The sequence below is a fragment of the Centruroides sculpturatus genome, unplaced genomic scaffold (assembly GCF_000671375.1).
Source record: "Centruroides sculpturatus isolate CEXI.00-Female unplaced genomic scaffold, Cexi_2.0 scaffold2109, whole genome shotgun sequence".
NCBI classification, from domain to species: Eukaryota; Metazoa; Arthropoda; class Arachnida; order Scorpiones; family Buthidae; genus Centruroides; species Centruroides sculpturatus.
The window spans coordinates 61,679-70,639 of NW_019386251.1; the positions used below are offsets into that span (position 1 = coordinate 61,679).

Here is an 8,961-nt window from a genome sequence, read left to right on the forward strand (position 1 = left end):
AATTTTATCCTCTTGCAGTATAACAATTTCTTTTTGTACCACATTGTATTTGTCTAAACAAAATAAATGGATGTCAGTTATTCTTCGTATTAGTTGAACTATTGTGTAACTTTCTTGTTGGTTGACTGGGCGTTTATTCGCTATGGGCTGATAAATACTTTTAAGTTGGTTGATGGCTTCCGTAAATCCTAGTTTTGATATTTCTTTAAAGGCTGCAGAGACGATTTCTGGGGTGGCTTTAGATTTGTGCCCCGGCATTGTGCTGCAGATTAGGCTTAGCTAACACACTAAGCCACGTGCACGAAAGCAAGGTTGACTAGCAACAAAATAATACAAATTTTAATACTCACATGAACCAAAGGTTAAGAAGCAAAAAAAAAAAAGGTAACCAAGTGTTTTAAAGAAGTGGGAAAATATATTAATTATAACATTGAACTTGTCTTACACTTGAAGTTGACCAATGGTTACAAGACTTTAAACAGAAGAATATGGCAGACATTTAAAAATCACAACTACAGTGAAAAATTCTTTTTACTGACATTCTTCTACTATCCAACCCAATGATAAAACTAACTGATCATGCTTAAACGTCAAATATAATTGTACTTGCACTTGATAACCTGATATTGTTTTTTACATAAAGCAGTGTTGTAGAGTTTATCCTGTCAGAAACGTTTTGCAGCATAAGTGATTTCAAAATATATTGATAACAATTAAATAGCATTTTAAATCGCGCACATAAATATTTATTTATATTTACTATTGAACACAAGACTGTGTTATTATTAAAACACTTGGCGTTTTTCCTCTTTATTCAGTTCTATAAAGAAGAAAAACGCCAAGTGTTTTAATAATAACACAGTCTTATGTTCAATAGTAAATAAATAAAAGAACACGGTTTCAAAAAACGAATTTATTTATATAATTACTTAATATACTGTAAAAAACTTATTGATATATATTTATAAAATAAAATTTTTAAATTTCATGTGTNACTATTTATAAAAAATTTAATTTTTGAGTCTATCTATTAATCCATTAACACAACCACAGAAGTACCCGTAACATTGGTTTGAAGAAAAACTTCAATAAAAATGTGAGGCCGGGACCACACACCCCCCGGACAGAAACCAGCTGTCGAGCTAAAGTCAATATATCGGTGACTTATTACGTAAACAGGACCAGTGTGACCAAGGAACGGGGGTGCGAGACAATATAATTGTCGCATTCCAAACCTAATTGACAGATCTGCGATCATCAATCGTGAGAACGAGTGCGGGATCGTCCGCCAGGTAACTTTGGACAGTCACCTTACAGAGAGTTCAAAGCGAGACCTGCTGACACTCCTGTAGAGGGGACGACGGCTGGGACAGCTGTGTCTTCTCTGGGACAGAAATTAGGTGAAATTTATGGGTCCGTCGTCTGGGAAAAGGCTTGACCCAACTCTGGAGGGGAACGGCCCGGACAGGGATATTCGGCAACCCGCGGCCTGAATCACGTCCCTGGCAACAGACCAGGGACCAATAGAATCGCAGGAGACTAACATTCGGACCAATCAAAATCTCGGGATTTTGGGAAGAAAAAGATGATAAAAGCCCAAGATCCCAAGGACACGGGGAGGTTGGGAGCAAACAGTCCAGTCGACTCAGCTCGGGACTATCGGGGCAAAAGGCTAACAAACTAAGTACAGCAAAAGAGTTTAGGGACCGAACTTCCCGTCGTAGAATTCTCCACAATCCGAATTAAGGAATCAACTTCCACCGGAACACCGTAAACGCCATGGTTCTTGTGCTACGTGGCCCACTTCCTCCTCCAGCCGCCGAAAAGGAAAAGCCTCTCCAACCTATACAGGAGAAACTTTTCCATTGCGGGACTCACGTGCTTCCAGGAAGGACACTCCATCGTTTGGTACGATCTCTTTTCGAAGGACAGACCAGTGTTTCTATTGCAATCATGTTTTAAATGAATAAACACAGTAAATTCGTAAAATATGGTCTCTGTGTGAGTCTCTCTGCATCCAGCAAACCACTACCCCCATACGAAAAGGGCTTTCTCGTGTCATCCTGAAAGATCACGGGAAAAGTGAGCATGTTCACCTTTAACTGAAAGGTCAACATTTCCTCACATTGGGGCCAACTATTCCTCGCAGACCCACAAGTGGTGATCACAGTGGTGTCTACAACTCGTCAACCCCACAAAAACAAAAATAAATAGGTAAAATCTCACAATATTAAACATGATTAAAATGTCAGCCTTTTATTTGAGGTTCTGACATTTTTACATTAAAAACAACAAGTCTTCTCACCATACCATCAAATAGTTATCCAATTTTTATCAGGTTCAAGCCCTCTGGTGGTTGATATGAGTCATCCTTACATTTGCATATTGATAAAAATTCATGGTGAACTCAGGATATGTTTTTCTTCCAATTAGAAGTTCAGACTATATAGCTATATTATATAATTATTTATTTAAAATTATTTATCACTTTTTTATTTTGTCAATTTTGTAGAAATTTTGGCTCCTGAAAATATTCTCCACCTCTTTTCACAAGTTGTATTGTACCACATTACTGCTTGCAGATGGCTACACTTAGTGAAGCAATTGTCAGCAAAAAAATTCAACAAGGCAGCCAAGGAGGCAAATTTCCTGACTTTCCATGACTTTTTCCAAACACTAATGAAAATCCCTCACTTTCCAGGTGCATAGGAACCCTGTACATATTACATAATTTTTATGCATATTTACATTAGATAAATACTTCAGTATGTATAATATTTTAAATATTAAAAATACTGTATATATTTAAATTTTAATCAATATCAGTTAAAACCTATACAGAGTGATTCAAAAGTGATGGATAAAAATTTACAAAGTGATCAATTATTCAATTTACAGTAAAAAACGCTAATATACTCTTGTCTGATTCTCAGAGATAATCAAGTTCCAGAGAAAAATCTTTATTTCAAATCATACATTGTTTTAAGTCCACTACCACTGAAAAGCAACAAATAAATAAATCGGCTGCTGTCATTATTTGTAAAAATGTAGTTTCTTTTACAATGAAACTGCTGAAGAAATACATCAACGGGATCTGAACAACTTCATAATGTACATGCTTCTATTATCTGTAGATGTGAAGCTAGTGAAGGAAATAAGTTTGAGCATTTCTTATAAACTTAATCTTTCTTTAAGTAACAATTAACTAAATATAATCTGTTTCTAAACTAATAAACAGTAACTGTGGCAGTTTATACTAATTAATGTTGAAATAGTAAACTGATTTGAAATAAAGATTTTTTTCTGTAGCTTGGTTATCTTTGAGAACTGGACAAGAGTATATTAACTCTTTTTACTGTAATTGAATAATTCATCATCCCATAAAATTTTATCCATCACTTCTGAATCAACCTGTATATTTATTCCAAGTTACACTTGGAGAAACAGAATATGTAACATACATTATTAATATAAATTCTCAAACAGTACAAAATATTAAAAGTTGTTACAAATAATAATAATTAATGTTTTCATTAGCTTACTATTGCTTCTGGATCCACTTCAATTTCCATTTCATTAGTATCTTGATTATCATCTATTAAATAGAATAAAAATTTTATATGTTAATGATTCTGCATTTTGCAATTACCTATCATATTATTGTAAATTTAAAGGTTATAAAACTTGTTTAGTTTGTGGAATATGTACAAGGCTTTAATCTACTTTGAATTCAATTCTATATAGTAATTCTCAAATCAAAGTTTAAAAATAATTACACTACATTACAATATGAAATAATCTACTTGTAGTATTATTTACTATTAATATATTAAACTTGAAAATGGTTCAATTGATCCAAAGATATTTCACATCTTGTAAAAATCTTGCTCAAATAAAAGAGTTTTTGTTATAATATTTTGAAAACAACAGAATTAAAGATTAGAACATTAAAAACTGCATTGTGATAAGTAAGCTTAGCAATTGGTAGTGCTTCACTACTTTTAATGCAAGTAGTACTTTCAGGAAAAACATAACCATCAATCAGGAAATGATCTCCTAATCCATTTAAACTGAATTTTTAATCCCCGCTTTGCACTCTTTTTTACTTTTTCACATCCTTTTTCCCTTTTTACTCTTCCTTCAATTATCAACATTTCGGCATTTTTTAAAGCTTTCGCACAAAATTAAAAACGAAATTTGTTAAGTTTGATTCCAGTATTGACAGTTAAATGATTTCTAACAGATTTTTCCATCCACTTAACATTCAGAAATTGAAATTATGCTTTTGATTGGCTGAAAAATTTCAAATGTAAATAGTTTTGAATTTGAAATCAAAAATTACTTTTTCCCAAAATTTTAAATTTCTTGCTGTGATTGGTTAGAAAAAAATCAATTGACTAAGACTAATGATGAATTTTAAAAACAGTATAAATAGGCAGTTTCCTTTGGCATCTACTTTTTAACAAAGCTCTGTATCTTTTTATATTTTAAGTATCTATATATTTATATCTATCTATCATATTGGCCCAAATATTATGCAAGTACGATAGCTTTCACTTGGCAGCTCTTTTAGTTTATCTTGTCAGCCCACCTGCTTTTCCTGGGTTGGCAACTCTGGTATTGACAGAATTAAGTAATTTTTTCCATAGACAACTGTATAAAACTTTATATCCATAGTAATTTCGATATAAAGTTTTATACAGTTGTAAGTTACATGTGTTACATGAGAAACGTGTTGAAACTGCCTGATGACAATGAATGAGTCATATGATCTAACTACAGATGTCAACTGATTGTCCAAGTAATCTTTTGGAAGAGAGTATGTGCAGGTTGCTGTGTTGAAACCAGTGATTGACATGGAAGTTATTCAATATGCAACTACTGTCAGCCACTGTTGGATTTGCCATGTCTCTCATGATCAAAGTTGCCGGTCTGCATGTTTCACACTTAGTTGGGCTAGTTTAACTGCAAACCATGCTTTATCTCTTGAGGTTGTGGACTGTGCATTTTTGGGCTGATTTTCTTCTAATTTACAATTTGAAGAAAATGAAATTGTAAATTATCCAAATGATAACCTAAATACATGCATTTGCAGCCCAATTTGGCAACACTGATTTTCGACATGAAATGTTACTCTTTAGTAATTGATTTTTCTTGTAAAACTGTGGGGGAAATGAAATGTTAGGTAATAAATGGGGAGGAGTATAAGATGTGTAAGCAAGGAGGATGAAGGGGTCAAAATTTCCCTAAAAATGCATTATATAATTTATGAAGCTGCTTCTCTTTGCACACGACCAAAATGATAATTATGCTTTTTCCAGGCCCAGTTTCAAATGACTGATTTAATTGTAAAATATTAGTTTTAAGAAATACTAATAGTATAGAATAAATAGAAGGAAAGATTTAAGAAAACTAACTGTAGAATATGCCAAAGAAGATATTGTTAGTGATAGAACTACCTTGAGGTGTAATATTTGTGACATGAAGATTACTGTTGATGAAAAGCACAAGTCAGAAAGTGTTAAAAAGCATATTTTAACTAAAAAATACATAATACTTTACAAAATGTTATGTTCAACTGGTATAAGTAGAAAGATAGATGATATTATCAGAGCTAATTCTGTTGTGTTTTTGTAGATGAAAAAACAGATGATATGAAATGGCTGATTTTGAATATTTCAGTGGCCCAACTAATAGGCAAACTAATAGATGCAATACTATTAAAGATATACAAACTACAAAAGTGTGATTTTGCCTATGTAAGAATATTTTTAGTGTTAAAACATAATTCAATATAAGCATATTATATTGAATTCTGTTTTAACACTAAAAATATTCTTAGAATTAATTCATAATTTTCACAGAAGATTTTAAAAGCAAAATTTATTTTTCCTAAATTCTTGTAACAATTGTAACTGCTTGTACTTAACCTTTCACTTATAAATGATTTATTGGTACATTTTCATAAACTTTTTTACCTGCTTCAGATGCTTCTTCACTATCTGTATTAGTATTTTCTTGATTTTTTCCTGTAAATAAATAAGTTTAAGAATTTTAAAATGTTTTTAAATTTATTAAAAATACAGTTGTCCCTTGATAATTTGACAGGTATGGGACCAAAGGGGTGTCGGATTACCAAAAGTGTCCGGATTACCGAAAGTAATTACATATTTGGCATTCTATAATATTCCTACATTTTATGAGTAAAATGCTGCCTAAATTAATATGGAAATGAAACACCCATTTCGGTTAACTAAAACATGTTTATTAAAAGAAATATGGAAGCCAATAAATGTACATACAGTATATATAGGCATAAATAATACAGTATGTACAGTAATTTATAAACATTATAACTAAATGCCACAATGTAGATAGATTAAATATGTACAGTACATACTGTGCTCACACTTTGAAGAAATCTTTGATTGTCTTTTGCTTTTTCTTGTTTTAGACAGTCTGTCATTGCTTGTTCTTGTATCTGGTTTAACATCAAAATTTTCTCAGTCATATGCTCTCTCCTCGCACTAACGCATCAAAGTGTTTGCAGCCAACACAGCATCATTACAGTTGATGGTGAACGATTTTTCCTCCTGTGCTTCCTGGGTCACGTCTTCATCAGATTCTGTCATTTCCTTAATTATTTCTTCATCTGTTAAGTCAGCATTGAGATTGTCATCTAAAATCCACCTTTGTAAAGTTTCACTTGATTCTGATGAATTAGTCACTTCGTTGCAAATTTGAAGGGCAGCATCTAGTACAACTTGCAGAGATTGGTCTTTGGATTCTTTGTCAACTTCTATTGGAAGGAGTGGGTTATCGGGCCAAATATTTTCCCACGATTTAATCAATGTGGTAGGTTTGACTTGCTGCCAGGCAAACACAGCATTGATAATCACATCTTTGATGTTAAACTTTTTCAAAATTGATGTGATGTCAGCATTAGGTTGACTGACAATATCCATAAGGAGTCACTTCTTGTAGTGTGCCTTGAGAGTTTTGATAACGTTTTAATCCATGAGCTGAATCAATGCAGTAGTATTTTTCAGTAAGTACATTGCCTCGATATATCCATCAGCAGTTTTGATTTTTAATTCGTCCTTATCAGGATGTCCTGGAGCATTGTCTAACAAGAGGAGGGCTTTCACTGGCAGTTTCTTTTTTCTTAGCTCATATTTAACTTGCAGGACAAAGCTGTTCTTGTACCAAACCAGAAAAACATCTTTTGTCACCCAGGCACAGCTTTGGCACATGTATGTAACTGGTAGTGTCAATATTTTAACACTTTTGAGGGCATGAGGTTTTTTGGACATACCCACAACTAGCAGTTTTAACTTGTGAGTTCCTGATGCATTCGCATATACCATGAGAGTGATATGTTCTTTCTGAAGTTTTCTACCAGAAACTTTTTTCTTCTGGAGTGAGAAATGTCTTTGTTGGAAGTTGCCACCAGTTTAGACCAATTTCATCGGCATTATAAAGTTGTTCAGGAGTTAGGTCTAATTCAGTGATCTTCTTGTTTAAATTCTGAATAAATTCAGATACCTCAGACTCATCTGCACTCAACTTCTGTCCACTCATCTGCAAAAAAATCATATTCCGTACCGTTTTTTGAAGTTTTTGAACCAGCTGTGACTAGCATGAAAATCAGTTTTCTTTGTCAATTCCTGATAAAAAAAAAACTGAACTTTAATTTTTAAAATGTCACCTGAAATAGGAGCATGTCTGCTTCGTTGTTGCTTAAACCAGATGTGCAGAGATTCTTCAACTTCAGGGAATTCACTCATTTTAAGGGTTTTTCTGTCCCTAGAATCATCCTCTACAGATTTCATAAATTTTTCTATTTTGTCTTTGTTTTTCATAATGTCATAGACTGTAGCTTGTCCAATACCATAGAATCTAGCTATCGCAGTCAGAGTTTCACCACACTCGCACCTCTTAATAATGTCCCATTTATCTTTTAGAGTCAGCATTTTATGCTTTCGTTTTGAACTTGTGCTCACCATTGAACTGAACTTTCTAAACGAATTAAATAAAAGTTTGGCACGAAAAACCCTACTCCGACTGTTCAAACAGAACTGCTCGTGGAAAACACAAAATGTGTTTCATCGTGTAAGAATTGGGTGAGGAGATTCATGTCGTGACATGCTTCTGTGCAAGCAGAAACGTAATGGGGATGGGGACTACAGTGACTTTGATGGGACTACTGAGCATGTCAGATTACATAATGTCAGACTATCAAGGGACAACTATAATGTGAAATTAAAAGTAAGTCTGTTGTTAGAAAGAAAAAAATTTTTATAAATTGAATTACAGTAGAGCATCGTATATAAATTGAATTACAGTAGATTATCTGACTCAATTGGGGACTGGGGTTGGTCAGATAACTGAAAAAACGGATAACTGAAAAATATGAAAAAATACATTATTAGTATAGTATATTAGTATATCTCATGTAATTAGTATATTAGTATATCGCTATTAACCTACTTCGCGTTGAATTTTCATCGATGTCAAGCCTAACAAAAATTTTTTTTAAATAATAATTGTCGCTATTGTATTGTTAAAAATTAGAAAATTAAGCCTCGTTTAAATACTGGCTCCCTTTCATGGTCGAGCCATGTTGCCAGCTAAAACATGTAAAAATACTATTAAAATAGCCAAGACATAGCCAAATATTGTAGCGCCACATCACTACAGGACATTCGAATTTGCCAACTAGAATGGTCGGTTAACCGATGTGACGGTTAATCGGGGGTTGGATAATTGATGCTCTACTGTATTATTATTAATTTGATATAATTTAAATTTTTAAAGAAATTTCTTATAACATTAAACTGAACACAATAGAATTCAATGAAGAAGATCCCATATAAGAAGTATAAATTCAAAAGTCCCAATTTTTTTCCTCATAAGAGATGTAAATTTTTCCTTTTATAAAATGTTCCTGTTTAAGAAAAT

General features: G+C 32.8%; 1 long non-coding RNA gene and 1 pseudogene across 1 annotated transcript; both read right to left on the bottom strand.

Moving 5' to 3' along the window:
- Nucleotides 1–1,914: 1,914 nt before the first annotated feature.
- On the bottom strand, nucleotides 1,915–6,033 carry LOC111614278. The gene is made up of 3 exons (XR_002754899.1): nucleotides 5,979–6,033; nucleotides 3,543–3,595; nucleotides 1,915–2,714 (listed from the first exon to the last, which is right to left on the bottom strand). It is a non-coding gene; the product is annotated as an uncharacterized LOC111614278 (long non-coding RNA).
- A 686-nt stretch (nucleotides 6,034–6,719) lies between these two features.
- On the bottom strand, nucleotides 6,720–8,269 carry LOC111614277 (annotated as a pseudogene).
- Between the last annotated feature and the right edge of the window lie 692 nt (nucleotides 8,270–8,961).